Source organism: Mustela nivalis (assembly GCF_964662115.1).
Source record: "Mustela nivalis genome assembly, chromosome: 14".
Lineage (NCBI taxonomy): Eukaryota > Metazoa > Chordata > Mammalia > Carnivora > Mustelidae > Mustela > Mustela nivalis.
The window spans coordinates 36,363,042-36,379,824 of NC_139033.1; the positions used below are offsets into that span (position 1 = coordinate 36,363,042).

A 16,783-nucleotide genomic window follows, 5' to 3' on the forward strand; every position below is an offset into this window, starting at 1 on the left:
GCCTGGCTCTGGCCCGGTCTGTTCATGTCTTTGTAACCTACAAGACCAAGTCTGGAGAATAGGCCGTCTGCTTGGCTCTGGCCCTGATCTGGGCCTGCAATATCATCACCCACGTGCCTTATACATGTAGCCAAGGGGAGGACTTTTCGTTCTCCAAACACACCAAAGTTTTCCCTCTGCTGCCAACGCCCTACGCCCACCTTGCCCACACATGACCCTCACTGGACCTTAAAGACCAGCTCAGCGGTCTCTGCGAACACTGCCTAGTCCCAAACCCCCAAACCCCACTCCTGCTCTAGAAGCCTATGAGGACACCGATCATTTACATATGCGTCGGTTTTTGCTACTGGTCTGGAAAATCCTTCCAAACAAGCCATCCACGTCTTGGTCACTTGTGTATACAACATTCCAGTCCCACAGCAGATCTGCAGCAGGTCACTGCTTCACAGGCTACCGTGCCCGCTCCCGAGCATGTCAGGCTCACGGGGCCCTGGAGACAAGGTGGGCAGGCTCAATCTCGGGGCCTCTCTGGTAGGCAGATCCTGGAATAGCATGACCATATCGTGGACCATGTGAGGTTTATTTTAAAATAAAACACCACTAACAAAGGAGTAAACTGGATGGAAACAAAACAACCTCATTTGCGATTTCTTGGTTATTTTTCTCAAGTCATGACTGAAAACAAAGAAACCCAAAGTCATGGAGCAGAAGCCCACCACGAAGGCTAATCTGCTCTTAGGGAGTTTGAACAAGAGGCAATTAATAAAGGATTAAGGCAAAGTAAAACCACAGTGGAGTGTGTAACTGCAGCGTGCTGAGTGCGGAAAACCAGAGCAGCAATTAGACAGGAAAAACCCACAACGGGTAGAACATTTGCTCTGTCAATGACGAGCTGCAAGGAGCCTCGGCGAGCTACCCGCCTGCGCAGAGACCTCGCTGTGCACACACGCCAGGAGGCCACACTCTCACCCTTAGAAAACCCTCGTAAGAAAGTCTCCATCGGACTTTCATCTCCAAGCACTGAGAGCCATCCAGCCAACCCCATTAACCCAATGCATAAAGGCAGGGTGAGGTGACCTATTGACAACTCACCTCAAAACATGGACAACTCAGAAGAAACCACAGCTTCCATGAGACCCGAGTCAGGACCAGGAAAGCCCAGAGGAGGCTCCTTTCACCGACCCTCCCCATTCCTTCCTTCAAGAAATCTTCCCTGAGCACTCACACTGTGTCTCCGGCACTGGTCTAGGCACCCGAGACATGCCAGGGAAAGACACTTCAAGGTCCCTCACTCTGTGGAGTTTACACTCCAGCAAATGGAGATCCTGGTAAACAAAGAAGAAATTCGTGAAGAACAGTGTGTGAGAAGTTCACACTGGGGACAAAGGGCTGATGCTGGGGGCCTTTCTCAAAGGGTGATTTCTGAACAGCAACTTGAAGGAAATGAGAACTCAACTCATTCACGGGAGGTGGGAGGGAGACCCTCAACAGAGCTGGGACAGCTGCACATTTGACAAAAACAGATGATGTTCTCTCATGGCTGCCTTGGTTTACTAGACTTAGGGTAACACAGCCATACAATTAAGGGCGTGAGCCTGGGCAAGAGTAAGACACACCCGGGGCTGCTTTCCAGTTCTGCTACTTCCAACTGGAAATCATGAGATGCCTTGATCTCGATCAGCAAATCTCATCCAACGGTGGCCAGGCTTCCATATATACCCCTTTCCTTAGCACTTCGTGGGCCGCTCTTGTCCTTAGCAGGCAGGAGACCACAGTAGGTCCCAAGGGACCCTGCTCACAAGCACAGGAACTCACAGCCTGGGAATGTGAACCCCTCAAAATGTCTCATTCTCATCGATGCTGGGTTAGGAAGGTCCTACCGCCCACAAGTACTGCTCTGCCTGTTTTCCCGTTCCCCTTCCCTCTCAACAATCAGCCTCAAGTTTTAAAAAAGTTTATGAGGTTTGGTTCCATAGACTGCTGTAATATATCCTGCCTTGAGAAAAAAGACAATTCTTGGAGGTCACATAATCTAACAACTCCATCTGACAGAGGACAAACCTTGTGTCATGTCCATGGTGCAGCTCCAAGTTCAACCTTCCGTCTGTGTATCTGGGCCGCCACCCCTATCAGAGAAACCACTCGTTTTCTGCTACTCCACTGATGTGGATGGATGCCCCTCATTTCCAATCAGACTAAATGACACTTAAAAATGTTGGATGGGTGGAATTTTTTTCCCCCAGGACAGCTCTAATTTTGCCCTAAGATCCAATGACCACTTACCCTTTTAGGCACAATTATGAAGCACTTTCTACACAAAGGCTGTTTTACAGGATTTTTTAGAAGCAACCATTTACCCTAGTGTAGGCCACAGTTTCCATACTAACTGAAACCCACCATACTGGAAGTGTCAGGAACTCCCATGCAGAAGGAAGAAAGCTCACCTGCCTGTACAGTGTTAGACCCTCCTCCTGACTTTGTTTCTCTGGAGACCCTCACACCGCCTTCCATTACAGTTCTGTTCACTTGGTACTGGTCTCCCCCAAACAGGCCGCAGCTCCCTGAGGGGGTGAAGGGGCAGGTGGCCGCAGGAAGCTGTGCAGTCCGCCTAGCATCTAGACCCTCAGTGGCCCAAGGCGGCTCAGGCCATCTTTGTGGAGTAACCAAGTAAGTTTCACCTCAAGGCTGGGAGGCCAGGCGGGCTCTAACTGGCGCGCGCTCAGTGTGGGAGCTCACAGATTGCTTTTCATTTTGTTCTCTGCCCACACATCTCCCCTCCCTTAAAAAGAAAAAAAACCAGCAGAGCCAAATATAGGATGTGCCCAAGCACAACAAAAGGGTGAGCTAATTATGACACAGGTTAACACCTGGGATTAGGCCAGGACCTGCTGCTCGGGACAGAGGAGGGGGCTGGCGAATCCTGCTCAGAGAGGGGCAAGGGGTTACAGCGCCAGCAAGTGCACGGAGGGACTCCTCTGCTGGGTCAGTGGCTCTTACCCCTCAACGGGTCATTGCTAAACCAAAATGCCATCTCTGTCACCAAGCCTCCAGTCTTGTGTCATGCTAAAAGCTGAAAACAAACAGCAGGATCCCTTCAGCATCAGCTCAGGGAGTTGCAGTTCCACAAAGGTGACAGAGCCTCTTCCGGGTCCTGGGGGGGGGGGGGGGGCACCCACCTCCCTGCTGTAAGTAAACTTTCCAGCAGTCAAGCTGTGTCCGTGTGTTGGGTCCCCACCACCGCCGCAGCCGCTGCCAGAAACAGCTCCACTGGCACAAATGGGAAGAAAACTACTATCTTTGCTATGTGGCTTCCCATCCATGAACAAAGAACTGAAAAGAAAAATTTTTTTAAACCAGCTATTTAACATAATTAGGGGTTATGTTTTCCTGGTCTCATTAATCTTACAAGTCAATTAAGTCTTAATTGTCTTTGACTGCTATCTTCACTCAGCCCAATTCTTCACGGCTGTGAAAGTTTTGTTGTTTTTTTAAATCGGGTGAAAAAACAAGGTGGGGGGGTGGCGGATAATCAACCTTGAAAGAATTTTAGTTCAGCAAAAACTGCCACCTGTAGGGAAAAAAGAGGTACCCCTCAGCACCTAGCACAAAGATGCTTAATATTTGGTAGCTGACAGGCTGGAATCTAAGAGGAATCACTGTAAGGTAATGGACAAGTCATGACACCTGGAGTAAATAGCCTGGTCAAGGGGTTAAAACAGTCACAGAACACCAGATGGACGGCGTCCTAAGAGAGCACCGCTCTTCCAGATGACGTTGCTCGCTGATGGACACAGGTACAGACCTCAACACGAAGGCACAACGAGGGAGGAGGAGGACTCTATCAACACACCCTGAAGCCACCACACCATTCCCTTTAATGGAGCCAGAGATCACACAGAGTCTCAAGCTCGTCTATTTAGCCCGGCAGATCTTGGCCAAAGTAAACTCCTCGACATCGGTAACTGAGCGGAAGGTTCAAATCCCTGCAACTGGCAAAAGCTCCTGAAGATCACCGCCCCAGGACCGCACGGCCTCTGCTCCAGAACCTCTGCCCAAACGCCCAGGTCATGTGACCAGGTTTCCAGCACTGACCTGAGTCAGAGCTGGTTTATAATCGCATGTGATCTCTTGCCTGCAGCAAGCCCGGTGAGTAACAGTGAGATGAGCAGGACGGCCCAAGTCACTGCCAATGGTGCTTTCCTGGGTCCTTCTGCAAAGATCTGTCTGCCCAACTCGCATCTGTCATCTGTGTTTCTACTTGTGAGGTAACACTGTTAACGGCCTCTATGGTGTGACGCTACGTCACATGTCTCAGGTACTGTTCCAAAAATTCCACTGAGTCTTACATGCTCGAGAAGAAAAATCAATCCTTTGTTTTCAGGGATGATGTCAATCGGGGGTTGGAATTTTTTTCAGCTTTTTCAATGTAAGTATCATTAAGTGTTTTATATTAGTTTCAGGTGTCTGATACAATGATTCAACAATTCTATACATTACTCAACGCTCATCACAGTAAGTTCCTCTTAGGAGATGGAATTTTGACTTTTCTTCCCGTAACTGCCTCTACGATGAATAAACAGCTCACCCGTCTCAGCCGAGAGAGTACAGCTCATGGGTGCCTGAAAAGATCTCGTGATTATTTGGGGCTGATCTAGTTTTGGCAACAGCAGCCAGGCAGAAGGAATTTTCTTTCTTTTCTTTTTTAAAAAACAACAACAACAAACAAAAACACCTAGAACTTTGGGCCTTTAAAGGAGTCATCCAGAAACAAAGTCCTCTTGGATTGCAAGAGGGCCGTCTCCACAGGAGGCTGACCCACAAGTCCCGGCCAGTGGGCAGGACCACATGGGGGTCTGTTTCCCTGTGCTCTGCCTTACCTGTGCTCCTACTTATGTGTGCTCCCAAGAAAAGCAGGCCAAGCGCCCAAGAAGCACAAATATTTATGGCAGTTCAAGCTGTGCCAAGTGACTCTCTTTGGAATTCTGAGCCACTGAGAACACAGCTGAGGGCGATTCTGGAAACACTTGAGAACACGTGCTGCAGCCTTCACCCTGCAGGTGAATGACCTCAGGAGCCTCTGGATCCAAGGAGAGAGGAGCTGGCTTGCTCTGAGCTGCCCTGCAGAGTGGGACATCTTTTACATGGCTAGCTCAGTCAGTCACTGCTAGCTAACCCAAAATGTACAAGCAGGAAAATCACAGGGAGGGGAAAGATTTCTGCCAAGGTGAAAGGCATGGCATGTAAATGCCTTCACCTGAAAACGATCTGGAAAGGCTCTATTCCATACAGACGCCAGAATGAACACGGCCTGGAATTCAACTCAAAAAGAAAAAAAAAGTGAACAAACCCTGCTAACCCAACACAACTATCATGATCACAAAAACCTCTAGTTATCAATTACCTCTAAGAGGCTGCAGGCATACAGGGCTCATCACCACACCCACCCAAACAAACCACTTTAGGATGAAATGTTTATATTCCCTCAAGAGCACATTCCTATCATTCCACTCCTGCCTTCGTTTTATATCTTATTCTATTCCACGCTGACAAAAAGAGTATCCTAAACACGTTTTAAATCAATATTGGCAATACAGGACTCCAAAACCCCTTGATTTTAAAAAAATGTGTAACATCTGTGAGACTCATTCCCCTTTCTTTTCTCCTAAATAGAAAGGATTTCCGCACCCCCCTTCTTGATTTCACAGCTTACTCCAATTCCTTTGGGAACTAAAGTTCACCTAGTCCTCTTGTCAAACATTTCAAGGAGGGGGAGTAATAGCACACAGGTTCCTTAAATTCCCCTTTCTCTTCTAGCCTGGCTGCTTGTTTTCATTTGTATGACTGGCCCCATCTAACTCAAACACCTGAGGACAACATGGTTCTCCAGGTGAAATAAAGGTATTTTAAAAGGAAGTATTTTAAAAAGAAGTGACTCAGACTTGACCATGGGCTTTGCCATCTCACATGGTTGATATGTTTTTTTATTTATCGTCTTAAAACTCCATCCATCTTAACATGTAACATTAAGAATACTTGTCTGAAAGTAACCTGGCTCATTAATATCAAGGTGTGGCCCGCACTCCAATTTATTTCAAGCTTCGGCAACACTCACCGACACACACCAACTAGTTAACTAACAGTTTATGAATCACCATCAAATCAGACAGTAAAGAAACAGGAAAATCACGTGTTCATCATAAAGTCTATCCGTACATATGACTACTGAGGGTGGGAAAAATGACAGCAGAACCTCAAGGAAAAACTCAGCTGAATATGGGCTTTAATTTTTTCGCTCTCAAACCAAATGTGGTAACAATGACAATACTAAAGGCATTTAGAACAAGTTACGAAAGCCAATACAAAGGAGAAGAAAGATTTCCCCCTACCAACTAACGATTCAGATATAAAACGTAAATCATTCTCCAAGCCAACCATTTCCAACCTAAGATGTTATTTTCATTTGAGGCCAAGCAGAGCTGGTGCTTCTCCTCCAGGGAGATTTCTAAGGCAGAAGTACTCAGAGAGGAGGAAGAGAAACAATTGTTTCTTCCTAAACCACTGACTTCTAAGAGAGAACAACATCCACAGAACCCAAGTGGTCTCCATTTTCCATTATTTTCACAAAGAAAACAAAGTGCTTTGATGTTGAGAATATGAAGTGTACATTTTTTCTAGTCAAGAGAGAGGGGAGAAAGCAGAAGGGTAGTGACCAGGAGAACGCAGATCGCAACTCTTCCCAAGTTTCATTCTTTGCCTACCATCCCATCTACACAGAGCAAGGGAAAAAGCCATCAACCACAGCTAACCCTGAACACTTGAAAAGTAAATTATCATGGCAAATCCTGGTATGTGCTAGAAAAAATGCCGCTGATATCCAAACAGCCCTCTACACCAGAATCAAACTCTGTGCCGATAGATGTTACGCCTTCATATAACAAACATACAGTGGTGTCTTTGTTCTTACCTCTAATTGTCCTCAAGGCTCAGGAAAAACAAGCCATCTGCCTGCCAGGAAGCGTCTGGCGGGGCTAGCTGTGCCGTCTCGCTGAGTGCGATCTACCTGGGCGACCCCGGGGCTCCTGGCCTCCTGTCTTCCTTCCCGCTGTGGAAGTGCTGCCCGCGCACACTTCTGCCCGCACGCGGGGACCACCAGTAAGTCCCCACACAAGTGAGGACGAACGCGGGGAGCTCGCTCCTTAGACGGATGATTCACTTCAATGACAGCTGGAGAGAAGTGCTCGTTGGTGGAGAAGGAGGTGAGTCAGGCTCCACCCCTCCCGCAAGGATTAGGGAACTCCACCCAGCGCAGCAATCAGCTTCCCTGCCGCCAGGTGCGCCCGGTGCGCTAACGTTAGGTTACCTGCGCACAGCATCTCCGGCCGGGAGGCGGAGCTCCCGGTTTACCCAACCGGGCGACAACCGGAGAGCACATCTCGCTGCCACTAACTCTAACGGGGGCTGCGTGGTTTTGTTTATTTAAAGCTGCGTCCCAGTTTTCTGGGAAGACAGGCAGTAGAGGTCTGTGCTCCTCCTTCACAAGGAACTCAGCCTCTCTCCAGTTCCCCTGAGAGAGGCCCCGCACACCAGACAGGCTGGAGAAGGCCTGCTGAACCTCAAAAAGCTGAAAGCTATCTTTTTTTTTTTTTAAGATTTTTAAAAATTTATGTTTAACTGATCTCTATATCCAGGGTGGGGCTTGAACTCACGACCCTGCTGAGAGTCTTGAAGGGGCAAAAGGCCAGAGCAAAGGTAACTATGAAGCCAACCACAATACCTTACAGAACTGACAGGGCGGGGTAAGCGGTTGGTTTGGCATCACTGGAGAGCACACCACCCCATAAACCAATCTACCATCTCCGGTGTGCAGACCCATTTTCGGATTCACGAGCTGGGTGTCCTTAGGTCTAGACCAAGGGCACTGAGTGAGGGCCGGCAGATTTCCCCTTGGTACTTCTTCAGCACTGTGTCCCGCTGGAGGGGTACAGTTTACATACCTGCCGACTCTTTCCTGGACTCCCAGGGACGAAAACAGGTGCTCTGTCTTTGCCTTGTGACTGGCACGGAGCTCCACTCTGCTCATGCCCAAAGCCAAGTCGAAACCCACATCTACAACCCCAGAGGGCATGGCTGAGACAGGAAGTGTCCCCACTTGCAGCAAAAATCTAACTTTCTACATTAACTCGAATCTGGTGGCACGCTCACTCATGAACTACTCCAGGCACGCCAGCTGAGAACCTCTGAACTAGACTTTTAAGTGCCCACCGGGCTCAAAAGCAGGGATTCCCTGAGCTGCTGGGACAAGGCAGATCACCAGGGGAGTCAGGGACCTCTCACTGAGGGCTTGCCAGAAGACATCAGCCCCCGGGGTACTTCTAGAAACCCTGCCCCCAAACACACCTGCACTGACAGGCTGACCACTGCAACCATTTTTAGTAGAAATCTTCAAACAACAATATTCAGCAGGTGAGGACATGCAAGTGCCAAACATCACATTTAAAAGTAACAACTCTGTCTCTGACTCTCTCTTAAGTTACAAAATTAAGCTGTTTCACATTTACACACTGGCTGGACGCTTAAAAAAACAAGAAACACGATAGACTGTAAGAAAATATACCTATATAAGCCAAGTAAGTTATTTAGCATTTTGCCTATTTCAAGATGTAAGGCACTGGGATGTCTGGCTGGCTCACATTCCCCCCATGGAGGAATGTGCCGCTCTTGATCCTGGGGTCGTGGGTTTCAGGCCCACGTCGGGCATGGAAATTACTAAAAACAAAGAAATAAACATGGTGGGGTGCGGAGGGGGAGGGGAGGCACCTAAGCCTTCCCATCAACTGTTACCCAACTGTTATGGGCTGAGAATCGTGTCCCCGCCTCCATCCCCAAACGCTTATGTTGAAGTTCCAATCCTGAGTTCCTTAGAACATGACTGTTGGGAGACGTGGTCTTCAAAGAAGTAACTGAGCCACAGTGAACCTTCAGGGTGAGCTTCTAGTCCAATCTGACTGGTGTTCTCACAGGAGAAGAAAAGGACACAGAGAGGAGCAGCGGGAGGAGACAAGGACAGGACAGGCCATCTGCAAGCCAAGGAGAGGGACTTCCCCCGCTGATACCTTGCCCTCGCCATCTTAGCTCCCAGACTGTGAAAAAATAACTGTTGTTTAAGCCGCCCAACCTGTGGTACTTTGTTACGGCAGCTTTAGCAAGCCAGTACACTAATGACAAAAATCACTTAATTCTGACTATGAATTTAAAAATGAAGGCAGATCTCGCATTGTTGGTGAACAGAGACTCTCCCATAGCCAAGCCCTTCATTTTAGTATTTTTACTCCCTCCCTGTCTACTAAGGCTCTGCCTTGACTAATGCATAGGAAACCTTATTCTGGCCGAAGGACAAAACAGGGTCTACAAATGGCCTCTCCAACTCTAACTAGGCCACTTCCATTTACAATCAACCTCCAACCACGCTGTTCTCCTCAACCCACAGAAATCAACTCCGGCTCAACCCCCATGAAAATGCAACTTAATCTGCTGACAACCATCTTGGCACTGAATTAAGAATATTAACGACAGAGGAAACGTCAGGATTCTCCGTTCGAGTCCCTCTGTCTAGAAGAGGCAGCTGGGACTCAACCAGAGCAGCACCACAATCTGGGGATAAACGCTGAACTTTGAGCCAAACGTTCATCTTGTTCACCTTGGGGCAGGGAGGGCGGTGTATAGTATTTCTCCCTCTGAGGGCTCCTTTCTTGTGACTCATTGCTTTGTTTTTCCAAAGCAGCAGCAGACCAGGTGATGGGCTGAGAGTGAGGGAATTACAGATTCAAGAGAGACAAGAATACCAAAGTCTGGAACAGCTAGACAGCAGACAGGATCAGAGAGGGGCCAAGTCAAGCACATCCAGCAGCTCTGAAGGCAGATGGAAGACAGTCCCCTAAACTCAGAGCATCCCCAGCATGAGTGCAGGCTCCCCCGCCGCCCCCCCTCCATGCCCATGGGAGGATGCAGGCAGAAGGTATGGAAGCTGGCTGGCTGAACGCAACTGGGGACCCTCCAGGGGTGTGCACACAGGGTGCCACTGATAACGCGGCACTTTTCAAGGCCACTACGGTTCACAGGGGGGCAGAGCAACCCAGGGTCACCAGAAACTGGAAACAAGGAAGGAGCCGCAGCAGAATAAAGATGAGGCAAGCCTAAGACAGGGGCACTGCTGAACAGGAAACTGAGATCCTGCAGACAATCTAGAAGGCCAATGATATTCTCCCCTTTGACTTAGTAATTCCAATCCAAGGAATCTTTCCTCAGGAAATTATCAGGGATCTAGTCAAGTGATACAGACCAGTAAGTTCATTACGAAAATTAGAAACTGTACACCACCTTACAGGACCAACAGTATAGAAGATAAATTACAGAAATCTGCATGTTCATGTCCTCAGAGAATATTCTACAACAGGGGGAAAATAGACCGTTAAGAAATATAAGCTATAAAACTCGATAAAACGTGGTCCCGTTTTTAAAATTGCACATATATGCGTATACACGTGTTTCTAGCTTCTGAGTTTTAATTGCCATTGAAGCAAGAGCAGACACAAGATTTCCTAGGTAAAAAATAAATCGTAAGGAAATAATTAGCCTCTTGGAGAAGACCTAACAAAAGAAGTGGTTGGAGGGAAAGGAGGAGAGCCCGGAGCTGAGATTGTCAAGGGCTACAAAAAACGTGGAAGAGGAACGTGTTGCGCAAATGTGGGACCCCGGACGTGATGAACAGGGAGCCGCTGCTGTCTTGGGACCGATACTCCAGTTCCACAGTGCGGAAAGTATGCAGTTACCAAAGGGAGCGGAAGGATTCTTTCCTGGAATTCCCCACAGAAGGGAAGCCCAGGAGTCAGCGGGGGAGGGGAAGGGGGTGTCGTCCTCCCAGAAGTGTGCCAATAGGGAAGGCTGCTTCTGTTCTCGTTCTATTCTCACTCGCATCCCTTGGGGACCTATTTTCCAAATTTAAATTTCAAAATAATGTTTCAAATTCAGGACAATTCTTTAATTCTGCATTGCTTACAATAAAACGGATATTTTAACAGCTTCCAGCAATTCTGATACAGTACTAAAAAAGTTACTTAGTATCACTTACTACACTTGGGAGATTGGGATGATCTGTAAGGTGGGATCTCATGAAATACCACAAAAAATCACAACAGATCCGTATGTTCTGGTCGAAGGCAGAGGAAGTATACAAAAAGGTGAATTTTAAGTTAATATAACCAAAAGGAGTAAGAAAGCTATGGAGGCTGATTTTATTCATAACAAAATCCTATTAATAACATAAAATTTGAACCTCAGAGTAAGATTCCAAAGACTTTACAGTGTTTGGAGATGGGGGGTGGGGGGGAGTTTTGATCTCAGCAGAATTCACCAATTACTGAGATCATCTTGAGTTTTTTTCCTTAAAAGCCATCGTGAATCCACCCATGTTCTGCAGCCTTCAAAAATCATCTTTCCAAAAATAATATTACAAGTTATCATAAAATGATCACCATAAAATCCTGGTTTAAAACCATCTTCCAAACAACATTATATCATTATTCGAAGTAAACAAACTACTCCCATATACATATATAAATAAAAGCCAAAGAACTAAAAGAAAATAAAATGGCAACCAATGATCTCTCTCTGGCTATTCAATTACAGATAGATCACTGTTTGTTTGTTTGTTTGTTTTTAAGATTTTATTTATTTTACAGAAATCACAAGCAGGCAGAGAGAGAGAGGAGGAAGCAGGCTCCACGCTGAGCAGAGAGCCCGATGTGGGACTCGATCCCAGGACCCTGAGATCATGACCCGAGTTGAAGCAGAGGCTTAACCCACTGAGCCACGCAGGTGCCCAAGACCCCTGTTTTATAATGAATCTTTCCCAATGTCTAATTCTTTTATAACCAGAAAAAAAAATTTTAACTGCTAAAAATGTGTTATCATTTATCCTAAAACAATGAGCAATCAAAAGAAGAATCCAAATACTAGAGGGAAAAACCCCATGTTTCCCTGTTTTGTTCAAAATCAGCTTGGGGGGGGGTGCGGTGGAGTACTGGGACACTTGGGAGGGGAGAAATACACTGAACAAAACAAGGATGATATGACACAGGGAATCTTTATATAACGCAGGCAAGGTGTGGGAATTACCACATTAAGTCTTCAATTTCCTCACAAGGTCTTAAATCCTCCTAACTTGCATTAGCTTTTTCTTCCAACGCTACAAAAGAGGGCAATGTGTAATTTACACGCTTCACGGGTTAATACAATCAAGTCACTAGTGACTTTATTAAAACATCTGAAAAGAAAAGGGTCTCACTGAGAAGGGGGAAGGAGTTTTCAACCTGTAAACATCAAACTGTGAACCTCTACTCTGCTCAAGGCACTAGCCAACCCCCCCCCGGGGGGGGGGTATCCTCAAGCACGTGTAACCTGACAGCCTACAGAAAGTTCCCTAACTGATAAAATGGCTTGTTACTCAGGATCCTGGACCCATTTTCACAAAGCAGAAATGTTTAACCTTCATGCTCCTGTCCCTTCCCTTTGGCTGTAGGGACCATCTAAATGCCAATGACCCCCACAGTCCTACACATCTGGGACCTAGCCCTCAAGTTCCATTCTCTCTTACCATCATCTTCGCATCTTCTGAAGGTCAAGTAAAAGGAAAACACCGAAATAATATGAGTGTTCTCTCTCGGGGCGCCTGGGTGGCTCAGTGGGTTAAAGCCTCTGCCTTCGGCTCAGGTCCGCATCTCAGGTCCACATGGGGCTCTCTGCTCAGCAGGGAGCCTGCTTTCCCCTCTCTCTCTTCCTGAATCTCTGACTACTTGTGATCTTTCTCCCTGTTAAATAAATGAATAAAATCTTTAAAAAAAAAAAAAGTGTTCTTTCTGTTGTTGGCTGCTTTTTTTTTCCTTCTAATTTTTCATATTTTTTTTTTCAGATTTAGAAAAATGTGTATGCTTAGCTTTCACAATTGGAGGGGAAAAACTTTTTTAAGACTTTATTCATTTATTTGACAGAAACAGCCAAAGAGGGAATACAAACAGGGGGAGTGGGAAAGCGAGAAAGACTTGATCCCAGAACCCTGGGATCATGACCTGAGCTGAATGCAGACGCTTAAGAAGCCACCCCAGGCGCCCCAGGAAACCTCATTTTGAACATAAAGACACAATGCTATGTAAGTAGCCATTAGGGTTCCCAAGACACCATAGAAAAGACACTTCAAAGCACAATGTTAAAATTACAAGCTTTGGGGCAGCTGGGTGGCTTAGGCCTTAGGCCTCTGCCTTGGCTCAGGTCTTGATTGTCCTGGGATGGAGCCCTGCATAGGGCTCCCTGCTTGGCGTCAACCCTGCTGCTCCCTCTCCCACTCTCACTGGTCTCTCTCTGTCAAATAAATAAAATAAAATCTTAAAAAAAAATGCTATTGCAGGCTTTCTTTAAAGATGAAATAAAATTACAAGCTTCTATACAAAATATACTATAAATCAAGTGAGACAAATCCTATTTCTAAGAACTCTTACAAATCAATGAAAAATTAACAACACAAAGGAAAATGGACAAAGGATACCAATTAGCACTTGCTAAACAGAAGAAAAACAAATAAATGAACAGAGATTCAACCTCACTGATTAAAGACAGGAAAGAGACACTTCTACCTTCCTAATGAGCAGGACTGAAGATGGATAAAATGGAGGCATGCTCAGCAGGGGAAAACCTGACATCTCCTCAACTTCTGGCGCCCATGGAAACTAGGGTGATACTTGCAAGGACAAGTCTCTGTATCTATGAAAATGGTCTAGGTGATGCCCATCCATCCAGGAAGTCAACTGTAGAAATTTATCTATGGAAACACGCACACTCAGATACAAACACCACAGAGCATTTAAAATACGGTGTCGGAAGACATCCTGACGTTCAACTGGGAGGAAAAACAAGGTTGCAATCTTGTTTATCTGGGATGGTCCCATTTTTGAAAAAAGCAGCAACTAACGTTCATGTAACTCTTCCTCCACAACAGGCTAGTGCTGCTCCAAGCCCTTCAGGGCTCTGCTTACTTTGCTCTCCCCGGAGCTAATAAGCACTGTTATTTACTGTCCCTGCTCTACAGATGAGAGGGTACCAGAAGTTTATACTCAAATGCCCCGAGCGCACAGTTCTACCACTCTCCTTCCATACAGACGAAATATCACAGCCCTGAGTCCTAGGGAAGAAGGAACCACCATCCTCACTTGAGCAGAAATGGGACGGGTCGGATGGGGAGAAAAACAAAACTGGAGCCTCCCAGTACCTCCCAGTATGCAGAGGAGAGCCAGCTACATAGGGAGAAGTGCTCTCTTCGTGCCAGAAAGTCAAGAGACCAGGGACAGAACGGGCTGGAGAGACCCAGGACCAACAGCCATGATGACTCATCAGGAAACCTCCCTCTCTCTAGCTCCTCCCGTTGCCACCTCTCTCCTGCCCAGAAGGCAGTAGTCGGTGCGGTGCTGCACCCAGAAATCCAGGGAGAAGACGGCCAGGAGGAACACACAGCAGCCACATCTACAAGGCCATCAAAGTCCACATGTGGCCTCAACCTGACAAATCCCAGCGACAGGCTGCTCGGGTGAGAGGGGCACACAGGAGGAGTCACAGATGTAGCGGCTGGGAGACAACCAAGACTCACACGCGGGAAAACACCAGGGCTATGGCACAGGGGCACAGGCAGGCAGAGGGACCACCCGGTGTCGGAAATGTTAGAGTAATTTTAAATACATCCAGTAATATTCTCATAAAATCCGGGAGGGCACCAGGGCGTCAGAACAAGCACAGGCTGGCATGAGAAAGAAAAAGTGAAAGATCTAAAAAAGGCAACCGGGATTTTTCATTAAAAGCAGAGTGCTCTGCAGGCTCCTGCACAGGAGGAAATGCGGAATGTGGTGGACACTTAACCATGATGGAGGCTCGGTGACAGCTTGGAAATCCCTCTCTCCCCGCCCCTCCCACCATCTGCAGCGACCTCCACTCCCCTCCCTTCACTCAGAGAACCAGAGTTTTCATCTGCTTCACTAGGCTCCCCCATTTACCCATGGGGGCAAATAGGAGAGCTGGTCTTTGCTTCAGAACTGGGTATTAAACACTTTCCTGAACCCTGCTTCTCATGCACCAATTTCCCACAGGAACCCCCTCCCTCCCCTCCCAAAGCCAACAGTAATATGGCTGTGAGTGTCTCTCTTTAATGGCTGCATAGGAGCCATGGTACAAATACCCCGTAAGTCAGCCACGTGTCAAGCCACAAGCATTTGTTAATTTCAGTATTTTCCCCGCCACGATGGTATAATAAACATCTCATACATATGACTCTGTGTACAGACACTTACTTCTAGAAGACAGATATCCAGGAGAAAGGCTGCTTAGAAAGATGTATTAATTTTCAGTTTCATACGCACTGCCTGTCTGCTTTCCAAAGAAATCATGGTAATTCGCATCCCCTGGCTAGCAAGTGCTACGCTCCTCTATTTTTACCAGTCTGATGATGGGTTTAAAGTAATGGCTCATTGTTGTTTTAATCTGCATTTCCTTAACAAATGCAAAATTCTTTTTCATAGGTTTGCGTTTGCTTTCTATGAATTGCATCTTCTTGGTCCATTTTCCTGCGTTCGGTTTTTCTTGCCAATTTGTAAGTTATTAAAATGATAGACAGTAACCTCCTTACTGTCATACACATGATAAACATCCCCCTCCCCAATGTGTCCAGCTTGGGAGCATCAAATCTTGCAGAAGAAGTTCTCCCCCCCACCACCACCATGATAATACAAGCGGTTTCTTACGTTTTCTTACAAAATTTACCTTGTGTAAATTTCTGAAGATTCTGGGATTTCTGATTATAATGTAAGATATCGATCCATCTACCCTCCCGCCTTAAAGAGTTGGTTATGACAGTATCCCCCATTAAATAATTCTTTTCAACAGTACTGAACTATTCATCTTTTTACATATTACATTCTCCTACTTAATGAACTGCAGCCTTGGATTCTCTGTTCTGTTCTCCTGTGTCAATACGCATTCATTTCATCGCAAAGACGTTCTCAGCACATTGTGATCACCCGTAAGCCAGGTCTGCCCTCACTGGTTCTTTCTACATTCATCGAGTTCTTCTCAAGTACTATGCATTCATTCTACATAAACTTATCTTATTCAAAAAGAAAAAGAAAAACACCCACTGCTTTGGAAATTCTATGTGGCACTGCCATAAATGCATGTATTTTGTGTGTTATGTGTTGTTTTTTTTTAAGATTTTATTTATTTATTTGACAGAGAGAAATTACAAGTACACTGAGAGGCAAGCAGAGAGAGAGAGAGAGAAGGAAGCAGCTCTCTGCTGAGCAGAGAGCCCGGATGCGGGACTCGATCCCAGGACCCTGAGATCATGACCTGAGCCGAAGGCAGCGGCTTAACCCACTGAGCCACCCAGGCGCCCCGTGTTATGTGTTTTTATTTCAGAATCTTCACCAGAAAGGATACGAGTCCCATACCTGGTTCCGTGTTTTCCCAGGTCACCTGCTAGTGTGGGAAGACGCATACTTGATTTCCGTTTCTGGGTGCTCATTTAAAAAACAAAAAACAAAAAAGACCACTTCTAGACTTATTTTTTATCCAGCTCCCTTGACAATTTTCCTTTTATATATATGTATTTTTTGACGCTTTTTATTTATTTATTTACTTGACAGAGCGATAGCGCCCAAGTAGGAAGAGTGGCCGGCGGAGGGAAAGGAAG

The 16,783-nt window shown here is 46.5% G+C and overlaps 1 protein-coding gene across 5 annotated transcripts in view; it reads right to left on the reverse strand.

Annotated features, from left to right (window-relative positions):
- NEDD4L (NEDD4 like E3 ubiquitin protein ligase) overlaps positions 1 to 16,783 on the reverse strand; it is a 340,580-nt gene that overhangs the window by 165,254 nt on the left and 158,543 nt on the right. Inside the window, exons 1-2 of one of the 5 annotated variants that reach the window (XM_082699470.1) lie at positions 7,995 to 8,103; positions 6,965 to 7,224 (exon numbers count right to left, since the gene is read on the reverse strand). The exons of 3 other annotated variants lie outside the window; for them this stretch is intronic. The gene's annotated coding sequence lies outside the window, so the exon portion shown is untranslated. Of the gene's footprint in view, positions 1 to 6,964; positions 7,225 to 7,994; positions 8,104 to 16,783 lie in introns of those variants that run through there. One more of the 5 variants, XM_082699468.1, reaches the window with a different exon arrangement.